Consider the following 13,377-nt stretch of genomic DNA (forward strand, 5'->3'; position numbering starts at 1 on the left):
GTGTTGGACCCAGGACCACTGTGGGGAAACCCCACCTGTGCAGAGGGCCTGGATTCTGCGTCTTTGCCTAGTTGGAGCTGCACTTTGGGAATCCTTGATACTGGGTGTCATGGGCTAGAGATTCACCAGATTCACTCTGGGGCTGGAAAGAGGAATTGAAGCAGTACCCCTTCAGCAGCAGAAGGACAAAAGCAATGGGAACTGGGGTGTGGGAACAGCAGGGGGATAGGAGGAATTGGTTTGACTGGAGGGACTGCAGAGTCTTGTCAGATTAGAGGCCCAGAGAACTCTGACAAGCGAAGGACACGGGCTGTTTATAATCATTAGTTAAGTAGGCTTGATTACACCCTGAAAGCTCTGGGCCCCCCCCCCCTCTCCAAGGCACCTGGGTCCAATTACCTCAGGGCCCATCTACCTAGAAGAGAAGTGGCATATGGCTCTGATTCGCAGCTTGACTTCACTCTCTCCAGACACTCATCCTCTTTCTGACATGAATTTAAGGGAATACAGGTGGTAGAGGGGGCCCTGGCTATTGACACATACCCTCTAGAAATATCTCACTGTTTTATGTTTACATCTGCCTTAAGTTTGATCACCAGCAACTTATTTCTGTGCACAGTTCACCCTGCAGCGATGACTACACAATGAGATGCTATTCCCCCCCAGTTTTATTGAGATATAATTGACATATAACATTGTGTAAGTTTAAAATGTACAGTGTAGTAGTTTGATACATGTATATATTGTGAAAGGATTACCAAAATAAGGTTAGTTAAGAGATTCATCACCTCACATAGTGACATTTTTGGGTGTGCTTGTGTGTTCTGTGAGAACTTTCAAGATTTACTGTCTTAGAAGCTTTCAGGTATACTATACAGCACTGTTAACGGTAGTCACCATGCTGTATGTTAGATCCCCAGGACTTACTCATCTTCTGACTTGCAGTTTGGACCCTTTGACCATCTTCACACATTATTACTCCTTCATTACCCTCACCCCTATGCCTAGGCAACCAATCCACTCTCAGTTCCTATGAGTTCAGTTTCTTTATATTCCCATGTAAATGAAATTATACCTGATTTGTCTTTCTCTCTCTGACTTATTTCAGCATAATAATGCCTTTAAGATTCATCATCCTCATTGTCTTAAATGGCAGGATTTCCTTTTTATGGTTAAATAATATTCCAGTGTGTATGTGCGTTTATCACATTTGCCCCATTCATCTCTAGACAGATACAGGGTGTTTCTGTGTCTTAGCTATTGTGAATAATGCTGCTGTGAACACAGGCGTGTAGATATCTTTTAAAGAGAATGATTTCATACCCTTCATTTTTTATTTTATTTTTAAATTTTTTTTTATTTATTTATGATAGTCACACAGAGAGAGAGAGAGAGGCAGAGACATAGGCAGAGGGAGAAGCAGGCTCCATGCACCGGGAGCCCGATGTGGGATTCGATCCTGGGTCTCCAGGATCGCGCCCTGGGCCAAAGGCAGGCGCCAAACTGCTGCGCCACCCAGGGATCCCACCTTTATTTTTTAAAAGTATTTATTTGAGCGTGAGCAAGCATGAACAGGGGGGAGGGGCAGAGGGAGAAGCAGACTCCCTGTTCAGCAGGGAAGCCTGCAGTGGAGCTAGATCCCAGAACCCTGAGATCATGACCTGAGCCCAAGGCAGTCACTTGATCAACCAACTGAGCCACCCAGGCACCCTCCTTTTCTTTTCTCTTTTCTTTTCTTTTCTTTTCTTTTCTTTTCTTTTCTTTTCTTTTCTTTTCTTTTCTTTTTTCTTTTCCTTTCTTTTTCTTTTTCTTTTCTTTTCTTTTCTTCTTTTCTTTTCTTTTTTTCTTTTTCTTTTCTTTTCTTTTTTCTTTTCTTTTCTTTTCTTCTTTTTCCATTTCCTTCAGATATATACCCAGAAGTAGGATTATTCAGTAGTTCTATTTTTAATTTTTAAAGGAACTTCCGTACTGTTTTTCTGAGTGACTGCACCAATTTATATTTCCACCAACAGTGCTCGAGGGTTCCCTTTTCTCCATCTTTTCACCGATGCTTGTTATCTCTTGTCTTTTTGATAATAGCCATTCTGACAGGTGTGGGGTGATATCTCACTGTGGCTTTGATTTGCATGATTTGATAATTAGTGATGTTGAGGATCTTTCCATGTACCTATTGGCTATTTGTATATCTCCTTTGGAAAATTTTTCAGATTCTTTGCCCATTTTAAAAATCAGACTTTTTGTGTGGTTTTTGGTTTTTTGGGTATTTTAGCTATGGAATTGTATGGCTTCCTTATATGCTTTGAATATTAACCCCTTATATACAATTTAGAAATATTTTCTCCTACTCTGTTAGGTTGCCTTTTCATTTTGTTGATAGTTTTCTGTCCTGTGTAGAAAGAAGCTCTTCAGTTTGATGTAGTCCCACTTGTTTATTTTTGTTTTGGGTACTTGTGCTTTTGGTGTCATATCCAAAAAATGATTGCCAAAACCAATGTCAAGGAGCTTTTTCTCTCTGTTCTAGGAGTTTTATGGTCTCGGGTATTACATTTACATCTTTGATCCATTTCAAGTTAATTTGTGTAAGTGGTGTAAAATAAGGGTCCAGTTTCATTCTTTTGTGTGTGGATTATTTTAAGGATACAAATTTAAATCTTTAGGAAATAGAAGAGTGGACTGGGCAATATACAGTGCATATTCATTGTGTTCAGATCACATGAATGGGCACTTTGCAGACAAAATAGAAAAATATAGTCTGAGATGTTAGGGTGTAAACTTTCTAAATGAAAAGACAACTCACTCGTGGAAAGTATAATTAGATACTTAAACATGGAGACTTAGGGAGGGCATCTGGATCTCCTTTTGATATGCTAGTTAGAGAAAGATTCTCTGAAATGATACATTTAAGCAAAGATCTAAAATATAAAAAAGAGCCAGCTTTAGAAAGAACAGGTGGAAATACTTTCCAGGAGAGAAACCAGAATGTGCCAAGTTCCTGAGGTTGAAAAGAGTTTGTTCAAGGAAGTTAAAGACCAGTGTGATTAAAGTTTGTTTTCCAAAACATAATGAGTTAACATTATATGTAAAATTTTGTTTACTGTATTTTTACTTAATATAAAAATGCATTTTCTGTGTTTTTTCAAAAATACAGTTTTAATGATTTAATTCCATTCTATAAATAATATAATATGCATAATTATACTCTTCAAAAAACAATGTTTCCAGCTTTTTGCTTTTACAAATAATGGCAACATAGGCAGCTTTATACGTAAATACATAAATATACATATATACATAAATATTTGCCTGAACTTTTTTACTTTTCCCTAGGAAAGGTTGCCAGGAGTGTAATAACTATTTGGTAGATAAACATTTCAAAACCAAATTTCTCTCCAGAAAGTTGACCTATACTACTCTTTCATCAGCAGTATATGGAGTCCATTCCAGAGGCATTGATAATTTGAGCAGGATTTTAAAAGGTTAACTATTAAATAGAAATCTTCTGTTATTAACTTTAAATTACTAAGGAATGTTAGAATAGAAGTTGCTTCAAAGTGTATAAACTCAAGGTGCATGAGTGGCTCAGTTGGTTAAACATCTGCCTTTGGTTCAGGTCATAATCCCAGGATCCTGGGTTTGAGCCCCAGGTAGGGCTCCATGCTCAGTTGGGAGCCTGTTTCTCCCTCTGTCTTTGCCCTTCCTCCCCACCACTTGTGCTCTCTTGCACTCTCAAATAAATAAAATCTTTTAAAAAAGTAAACTGAAATATATGTGTAAATAAATCAGTATAAGATAAAAGTGGTATCTCAATACATGGCTTTGGGAAAATTGTTTATTTGGAAAAAAAATTACCTCCTTACCTCATACCATATTCTGAAATGCATTCCATGTGGATTAAAGAGGCAAACATAAACAATAAAGGGAAACTAAAAAAAACTCTAAGAAAATATAGTGTATATTTATATCATAAGAGAAAAAGCAAAAAAGTCAAGAAAGAAAGCAGAAAGGAAAAAATTAGTAGATCTAATTGCATACAAATTCAGAACTCATCTATTTCAAAAGTCCCATCAACATAAGTTCAGCCTCTGAGAATAAAATAGTACACTAGAAGGTTTCTTAACAGAAACCGTTAACATACAGTGAGTGCTTGCCGGGTACTGGCTAAATACTTAATTTGCCTTTTATCATTTAGTCCTGCAAAGTGGTTACTATTACTATCAACCCCTGGCTCAGAGGTGCTGGGGTCAGCAGCAGTTAGTTGTGCTAAATGAGGTGGTATCAGTCAAACACCTGTCAACTCACCCAGGACACTTACTGACTCCAGACTCTGCTCCTCTGTCCCTCACTCTCCCTTTGCAAAACTTCTTCAGACATAAGGCTGGCTTTCTTGGCAGTCACCTGCCCATTGATGGCAGTAGAATATCACATTGTGATCTCACTTATCCTGAGGCCAAAGACTGCTGTTTTTTGGACACTGGCCCCCTCTGACTTTCTCCTCTACTGTCTAAACCAATCCAGGAGAAGTCACCATAGAAAAAGAAAATATTATTAGAGTTTGTATCACAGACCTACGGATCTGAGTCTCCACTGAGCTGAGACAGAAAACTAATATGTTTATCAAGAAAGATTACACTTGTCTGCAAAGAGTCTCTCTCTTTCAGACTGTAGGATAAACAGAGGGAGTCGCTGGCTGCCTTCTGGGCTGGTCCCTGCTCAGGGTGTCTGCACGGAGCAGATAGTATGTGTGTGCTCTGTCCACCTCTGAAGAAAACAGGCTGCTGACTTCATCCAGCTTCCAGTCCTGCTCTAGAGAGGCCCAGACTCTGAGCCACAGGCATCTTCCTCCCCACTGTTTTATTATAGGATGATAATCAAGGATGATTAAGGGGTTAGAATGAAATGATTTCTCAGAAAAGATTTAAAAGGCTAAATATGTATAGTATAATTAAACAATGACTAACACTGGCCCCTCTGATCCCTGAGAACCCTGTTGGGCCAAGGCATTGTTTAGGCTGGCCTTATGAGCCAATGATCAGACTATGGCTCACCCCCACATGGCCTCCATCCATCAACCGCCTTGTCCCTATTGTAGAAAGAGCATGAATCTAGACCTGGGTTCAAATCCTGATGCCACTTATTAGCTATGTGGTCTTTAGCAAAATCCTTGACCTAAAACTTGATCCTCAATCTTGGTGTCATTATCTGTAAAATGGGGATAATATTTTCTACCTGTTGGAAATGTCCCAAGGATTAGTGATAATAAGGTGTTTAATAAATAATATTAATTTATTTTCAGAAGAAAACTTATCTCCCCAGTTCTTTTTTCCTGACTTCTCTTTCTGTTCTTTCAGTTTCTTAATAATAAAGAAAATGAAAGTAAAGAAGGTATGTGGGTGAAAAAACAAATAGTACTAAAGAGACACTGATAAAAAGTACCAGTCTCTTCTCCCACCCTTCTGAAATGTAGCCTTGCTCCACGGAAAGAACTACTGAATATTTTCTTGTTAGTTATTCCCATTGCTACGACAATATGCTTGTATCAGCTTTATCTTCTTTTTTAAAGTAAAATGTACACGTGGTAAAAAAAAAAATCCACAAGAAGAACCATCTGTGAATTTCATGAAAACATGTTTCAGATGTCTGAGTTATTGACTAAGGGTCCCAGCTGCCATGCTGTGAAATCCATATCCATATACAGAGGCTGCAATGTAAGCATACCAGGGATATGAAGCCAGGCCCATTCGTGGGAGAAGTGGCATTCCTCAGAAAGGCAGCTTTCATCCAAAAACTGGCCATCAGCTTTGCTGAAACTTCTTTAGACTGCACATCATCTAAGATTTTTTTTGCCCAACCTTTTTTCCTTCCCAGACCTGTGCCTTATCTGTCAGCCTCCTCTGTCTCCCTCCACGTTTTCCTTCACAGATGTTCCCTAATAAATGTCTTGCACTTTTTATCCTATCTTGGCATTGTTCCTCAGAGGACCTAAACTAACATAGGGGTACTAGAAGTGATGCAAGAAGAGGTGCAGTAAATAGCATTCTGAGGCTTACTCCTTCAATGACCAGTGGGCAAGAGGACACCATCATAAGGGATGTGTGTGGCATGGATGATCACACAGTGGTGGTTCAGGCACTGAAGATTTCACAAAAGGTAAAAATATCTCCATGTAGAGAGATGCCATGGCAGGTGGGATGGGTCAAGTATTTGAAAAACCTTGGGGTTTCAAAGTGTCTACAAAGACAGTGGGTCTCCAGTTACTGCAAAGATGTGTTGACTGCCTGCAGAGGGCTAATGAGAAATGGGGTCATTAGTAAGCAGAAAAAGGACAATGTGAGAGCCATAAGGCCTCTTTGGTAGCTTACAAAGGTACAGCTAAGAGTAGGATGAACAAAAACCAAATCTCATAGTTAAAGTTGCAGAGCTCCAGCAATGTTAGAGTGCTCAGCAAAGACAGGTCTGCTACGCTAAAATCAGGAAAATATTAGGACCCTGAAACATAATATGGGATCATCAAGACTGATGTCCCTGAAGATTTGATTCTATAGCCTCTACTCCCCTAGGCCTTCAGAGTTTGCAGAGGTAGATCACTTCTTAGAGATAGCATTTCCCTGTGCTGGAAGATGCTGCAGAGATCTGTTCCCTGGAATGCACACCCCATAAGGAGCTCCCCCAACCTTCTCTCCTGGATGACAGGCCAATAACTAGGATGTGCCACTTCTGCTTATTTCCATTGTAAATAATACCTGTCAGTAGTTCTGTCACCTGCAAACTGGTTTTTGACTCCCTGCTTTGAAAATAGGATATTGGCACCCTTACCTTTCTCCATCTCCCAGCTCCTGTCCTCTGTCCTTTTACTTTTACATTGTCAAAGTTGGTAATGTTTATATTCTATCTTCAGCCAACATTGTCTTCTATCCTTTATATGAGGACTGACCCTAAAGATTTTAAATCAATAAGCTATATTAACAGTATTATGGCTATGTAATAATTATTAACTGTAGTCCTAAGTGCCTCACAATGATTAAATTGCCTTACTTTTTTAGTTGTTTGATTTTTCTCTGGAGTTTCTAAATGCCTTTGTTGGGGGATTTCCCTCTTTTTTATTTGCCTCTGTTAAAGTTGCATTTAGCAAAACCTCTTCATTTTAGCATTACTTCTGATACCACCCACTTTTTTTTTTCTTGGAAGGTATTTCTTCTAGATATGTCCTCCTGCTCTAATTTAGGCTGGCTGCTTTTTAAATCTACTACATAGCTGTCGTACTGGGACTTCACTGATGTAGTTTGGATCCATTGTTTTCTGAGTACCATATATTCCTTTCTCTCTCCTCAAATAACATTGTATGAAAAAGTATACAGGAGTTAAATTTTTTGGTTTTTTGGATCAGAAAATGTCTCTATTCAGCCTTCATACTTAATTGATAGTCTGGTAAGGTGTAGAACAAGTTAAAAACAATCTTTCTCATAATCTGAAGGCATTGCTGTATATTGTATTTGGATGATTTCTGTTAAGAGATCTGATGCTAAAAAAAAAAAGAGATCTGATGCTGATTCTAATCGGATGCTCATTTTTTTGTATCATTGACACACAATGTTACATTAGTTTCAGATGTACAACATGATTCAACAATTTTATATGTTACTCTCACCAAAAGTATAGCTATGATCTGTCACCATACAACACTATTATGACACTGCTGGCTATATTCCTTATGCTGGACCTTTCATCTCCGTGACTTAGTCACTCCATAACTGGAAGCCTGTTTCTCCCAATCCCCTTCACCAACTTTGCCCATCCCCTCACCTCCTCTGGCAGCCATCTTTTTGTTCCCTGTATTTATGGGTCTGACTCTGACTCTGCTTTTTGTTGGTTTATGATTTGTCTGTTTTGTTTTTTAGATTCCACATGTAAGTGAAGTCATATGGTATTTGTCTTTGACTTATTTCACTTAGCATAATATTCTCTAGCTCTATCCATGTTGTTGGAAATGGCAAGATCTTACTCTTTTTAATGTCTGAGTAATATTCCATTGTGTAAATATACCATCTCTTTATTCATCTATGGATGGGCACTTGGGTTGCTTCTATAAGCTGTTATAAATAATGCTACAATAAACATGGGGGTGTGTATGTATATCTTTTCAAATTAGTGTTTTTGTTTTCTTTGGGTTAATACCCAGTAGTGGAATTACTGGATCAAATGGTTGTTCTATTCTGAATTTTTTTGAGGAACCTCCATACTGTTTTTCACAGTGACTGCACCCATTTGCATTCCTACCAACAGTGCATGAGGGTTCCTTTGTCTCCGTCTCCTCACCAACACTTGTTATTTCTTGTCTTTATGATTCTAGCCATTCTGACAAGTGTATGATGACACCTAATTGTGGTTTTGATTTGCACTTCCCTGATGATGAGTGATGTTGAGCATCTTTTCACATGTCTATTGGCCATTTATATGTCTTTGGAAAAATATCTATTCAGGTCCTCTGGCTATTTTAATCATATTTGGGTTTTTTGGTGTTGAGTTGTATAAGTTCCTTATATATTTTGGATATTAACACATTATCAGATGTATAATTTGCAGATAACTTCTCCTATTCAGTAGATGGCCTCTCTGTTTTGTTGATGGTTTCCTTCACTGTGCAAAAGCTTTTTATTTTGGACTAGTCCCAATAGTTTATTTTTGCTTTTGTTTTTCTTGCTTTAGGAAACATATCTAGAAAAAAAAAAGCCAATGTCAAAGAAATTGCCTCCAATTTTTCTTCTAAGAGTGTTATGGTTTCAGGTATCACATTTAGGTCTCTGGTTCATTTTGAGTTCATTTTTGTGTATGGTGTGGTCAATTTCATTCTTCTGCATGTAGCTGTCCAGTTTTCTTAGCACTATTTGTTGAAGAGACTGTTTTATCCTCATTCTGTGTTCTTGCCTCCTTTGTCATGGAATACTTGACCATGTAAGTGAGGGTTTATTTCTGGGGCCTCTCTTCTGTTCATTTGATCTATATGTCTATTTTTTGTACCAGTATCCTACTGTTTTGAGGACTACAGTTTTGTTGAATATTCTGAAATCTGAAATTGTGATTCTTCCAGCTTTGTTCTTCTCTCTCAAGATTCCCTTGGCTATTCAGAGTCTTTTGTGATTCCATACAAATTGTAGTAGTATTTTTTCTAGTTCTGTGAAAAAATGCTGTTGGTATTTTGATATGAATTGCATTAAATATGTAGACTGCTTTGAGGAGTAGAGACGTTTTAACAATATAAATTCTTCTGTCAGCATGGGATATCTTTCCATTTATTTGTATCATCTTCAGTTTTTTTTCATTAGTGTTTTCTAGTTTTCAGAACATAGGTCTTTCATATCCCTAGTTAAGTCTCTTCCTTGGTATTTTATTATTTCTTATACAATTTGTAAATAATATTATGTTCTTAATTTCTCTTTCTGCTACTTTGTTTTTAGTTTATAGAGAAGCAGCCTATTTCTGGGTATTAAGTTTGAATCCTGCAACTTAACTGAATTCATTTATTACTTCTAATAGTTTTTTGATGGAGTCTTTAGGGTTTTCTAGATATAGTATTGTGTCTTCTGCTGAGAGAGACAGTTTAACTTCATCCTTTTATTTCTTTTCCTTGGCTGGTGGCTGGGGTTAAGACTTCTAGTGCCTTATTGAATAAAAATACTGAGTGAACATCCCTATCTTGTTCCTGACCTTAGAGGAAAAGCTCTCAGTTTTTCACCATTGAGTATGACATTAGCTATTGCTTTTTCATATGCAGGTTTTATTATTTTGGTATATGTTCCCTCTAAATCCACTTTGTTGGGATCCCTGGGTGGCGCAGTGGTTTAGCGCCTGCCTTTGGCCCAGGGCGCGATCCTGGAGACCCAGGATCGAATCCCACGTCAGTCTCCCAGTGCATGGAGCCTGCTTCTCCCTCTGCCTATGTCTCTGCCTCTCTCTCTCTCTGTGTGACTATCATAAATAAATTAAAAAAAATTAAAAAAAATAAGTAAATCCACTTTGTTGAGGTGTTTTTTATCATGAATAGATATTGAATTTTGTCAGATGCATTTTCTGCATCTATTGAGATGATCATATGATTTTTATACTTTGTTTTGTTAATGTGGTGTATAACATTAGTTGATTTGCAAGTATTGAACCATCCTTGCATCCCTGGAATAAATTTCACTTAATCATGAATGATCTTTCAACATATTGTTGAATGTGGGTTGCTGATTTTTAGTTGAGGATTTTTGCATTTGTTTCCATCAGGAATATTGGCCTATAGTTTTATTGCCCTGTAGTTCTGTAGTGTTTTGTCTGGTTTTGGTATTAGGATAATGCTGACCTCGTAGAATGTACTTGGAGGTTTTCCTTCCTTTTCTATTTTTTGGAATAGTTTGAGAATAGCTATTAACTCTTTAACATTTGGTAGTATTCACTCATGAATCCATCTGGTGCTGGACAGTAATTTTTTTTTTTACTGATTCAATTTCATTACTAGTACTTGGTCTGTTAGGCTTTTCTGTTTCTTCTGGATTCAGTTTTGGAAGATTGTGTACCTAGGAATTTATCTATTTTCTTAGGTTGTCCAGTTTGTTAGTATGTTATTTTTCATAGTATTTTCTTAAAATCCTTTGTATTTCTGATGTGGCAGTAGTAACTTTTCTTTCATTTCTGATTTTATTTGTCTGTCTCCTTTCTCTTTTTTTCTTAATGAGTTGGATAAAGGTTTATCAGTTTTGTTTATCAGTTCAAAGAACCACCTCCTGGTTTTATTTATTTATTTATTTATTTATTTATTTATTTATTTATTTGGTGTGTGTATCCATGTCACTTATTTCTGCTCTGATCTATGGTATTTCCTACCTTCTACTCATCTTGGGCTTTGTTTGTTTTTATTTTTCTAGATCCTTTAGATGTAAGGTTAAATTATTTATTCAAGGTTTTCTTGTTTTATGAGGTATGCCTGTGTTGCTGTATATTTCTCTCTCCTCTCACTGTACCCCAAAGATTTTAGACCATTGTGTTTTCATTTTCATTTGTCTCCATGTTTGTTTAAGTTTCTTCTATGATTTCTCTGCTTACTTATTGATTGTACAATAACATGTTGGCTAGCCTCCACGTTTCTTTTTTCCAGTCTTTTTCTTGTGATTGATTTTTAGTTTCAAATTGTTGTAGTCATAAAATATGCATGATATGATTTTAGTCTTCTTAAATTTATTGAGATTTGTTTTGTGGCCTAACATGTGATCTGTCCTGGAGTATGTTACATGTGCACTTGAAAAGAATGTGTATACTGTTGTTTTTGAATGGAATGTTTTGTATATATCTGTTAAGTCCATCTGGTCCAATGTGTCATTCAAAAATACTGTTTCTGGGGTCCCTGGGTGGCTCAGCGGTTTAGCGCCTACCTTTCACCAGGCAGAGTATGATCTTAGAATCCCAGGATCGAGTCCCACATCGGGCTCCCTGCATGGAGCCTGCTTCTCCCTCTGCCTGTTTCTGCCTGTGTCTCTGTCTTTCTCTCTCTGTGTGTCTCTCATGAATAAATAAAATCTTAAAAAAAAAACCTTTTTCCTTAATGGTTTTCTGCCTCAATGATCTCTCCATTGATGTAAGTGAGGTATTGAAGTTCCCTACTATTATTATATTACTGTCAGTTTCTTCCTTTATGTCTGTTAATGTTTCCTTTATGCATTTTGCTGTTCCAGTGTTGGGCACATAGAGATTCATAATTGTTGTATCCTGTCTATTTTGTCTGATATAAGTATTGCCTCCCCAGCTCTTTTTTATTCACTTCCATTTACATGGGATATCTTTTTCCAGCTCTTCTTTTTCCATCTCTTTCAGTCTATATGTCTTTAGGTCTGAAGTGAGGCTTTTGTAGGCAGCATATAAATGGGTCTTGTTTTTTCATCCATTCCATCACCCTATGTCTCCTGGTTGGCACATTTAGACTATATTTAAAATAATTATTGATAGGTGTGTACTTATTGCCACTTTGTTTTCTGGATGTTCTTGTAGTTAATTCTCTTTTCCTCTCTTCTTCTCTTGCTCTCTCTGTAATGACTTTCTGTGGTGTTGTATTTGCCTTTCTCTTTATTTTTGTGTAACTATTATAGGTTTTGGGTTTGTGGTTACCACGAGGTTTTTATATAACATCTTAAGTATATAGTAGTCTATATTAAGTTGGTGGTCACTTAAATTTAAGCACATTCTAAAGGAATTTCCACTTTTACTCTTCATCTCAATTTTTATATATGTGTGTGTGTGTATATATGTGTGTGTGTGTGTATATGTATATATATATATGGTCATATTTTACAATGTTTTATTCATGATTTTCTTATGTGTGATTATGGCCTTTTCTTTTTCATTTAAAGAAGTTGCTTTAACATTTCTTCTAAGGTCAGTTTAGTGGTGGTAAACTCCTTTAATTTTTTGTTGTTGTTATTCTGGGAAGTCCTTTATTTCTCTATTTGGAATGATAATCTTGCCAGGTAGAGTATTCCTTTTTTTTTTTTTCTTAAGATTTTATTAAGGTAGAGTAGTCTTGATTGTAAGTTTTTACCTTTCTATACTTTGAATATAGCATGTCACTCTCTTATGGCCTGCAGTTTCTGCTGAAAAGTCAGCTGATAACCTTATGCTGTTTCTCTTATATGTAACTTTTTGCTCATCTTTTGCTGCTTTTAAAATTCTCTCTTTATCTTTAATGTTTGACATTTTAATTGTTATGTGTCATGGTGTAGGCCTCTTTGGGTTCACCTTGTTTGGGACTCTGCTTCCTAAACTAGACGTGTCTTTCCTTCCCTATATTAAGGAAGCATTCAGCTGTTATTTCTTTGAATACGTTTTCTATCCCATGTATGATTCTAGTTTTTTATAAATATTCAATTTTTTTAAAAGATTTTATTTATTTATTCATGAGAGACACAGAGAGAGGCAGAGACATAGGCAGAGAGAGAAGCAGACTCCTCATAGGGAGCCTGATGTAGGACTCTATCCCTGGACCCAGGATCACACCCTGAGCTGAAGGCAGATAGATGCTCAACTCCTGAGCTACCCAGGCATCCCTAAGTATTCAATTTCTATTCCTTGGAAGCTTTTGGAACTTCTGTTTCACCTTGATGTTCTAAAAGTTCACAAATAGATGTCTAGGCAAGCATCTTTTTCACTCACTATGCTTGGTACTTAATGGGACTTTTAAAACTTTTTTTTTTTTAAGATTTTATTTATTTGACAGAACGCACAGGCAGGGAGAGCAGCTGGCAGGAGGAGAGGGAGAGGGCGGACTCTTCACTGAATAGAGAACCTAATGCAGGGCTCTGTCCTGGGACCCTAGGATCATGACCTGAGCTAAAGGCAGACACTTAACTGACT

At 37.1% G+C, this 13,377-nt stretch overlaps 1 protein-coding gene across 9 annotated transcripts in view; it reads left to right on the forward strand.

Annotated features, from left to right (window-relative positions):
- Positions 1 to 13,377, forward strand: part of BOC (BOC cell adhesion associated, oncogene regulated) — a 121,493-nt gene that overhangs the window by 19,651 nt on the left and 88,465 nt on the right. The window lies entirely within an intron of this gene.

Source organism: Canis lupus, chromosome 33, assembly GCF_003254725.2.
Source record: "Canis lupus dingo isolate Sandy chromosome 33, ASM325472v2, whole genome shotgun sequence".
NCBI classification, from domain to species: Eukaryota; Metazoa; Chordata; class Mammalia; order Carnivora; family Canidae; genus Canis; species Canis lupus.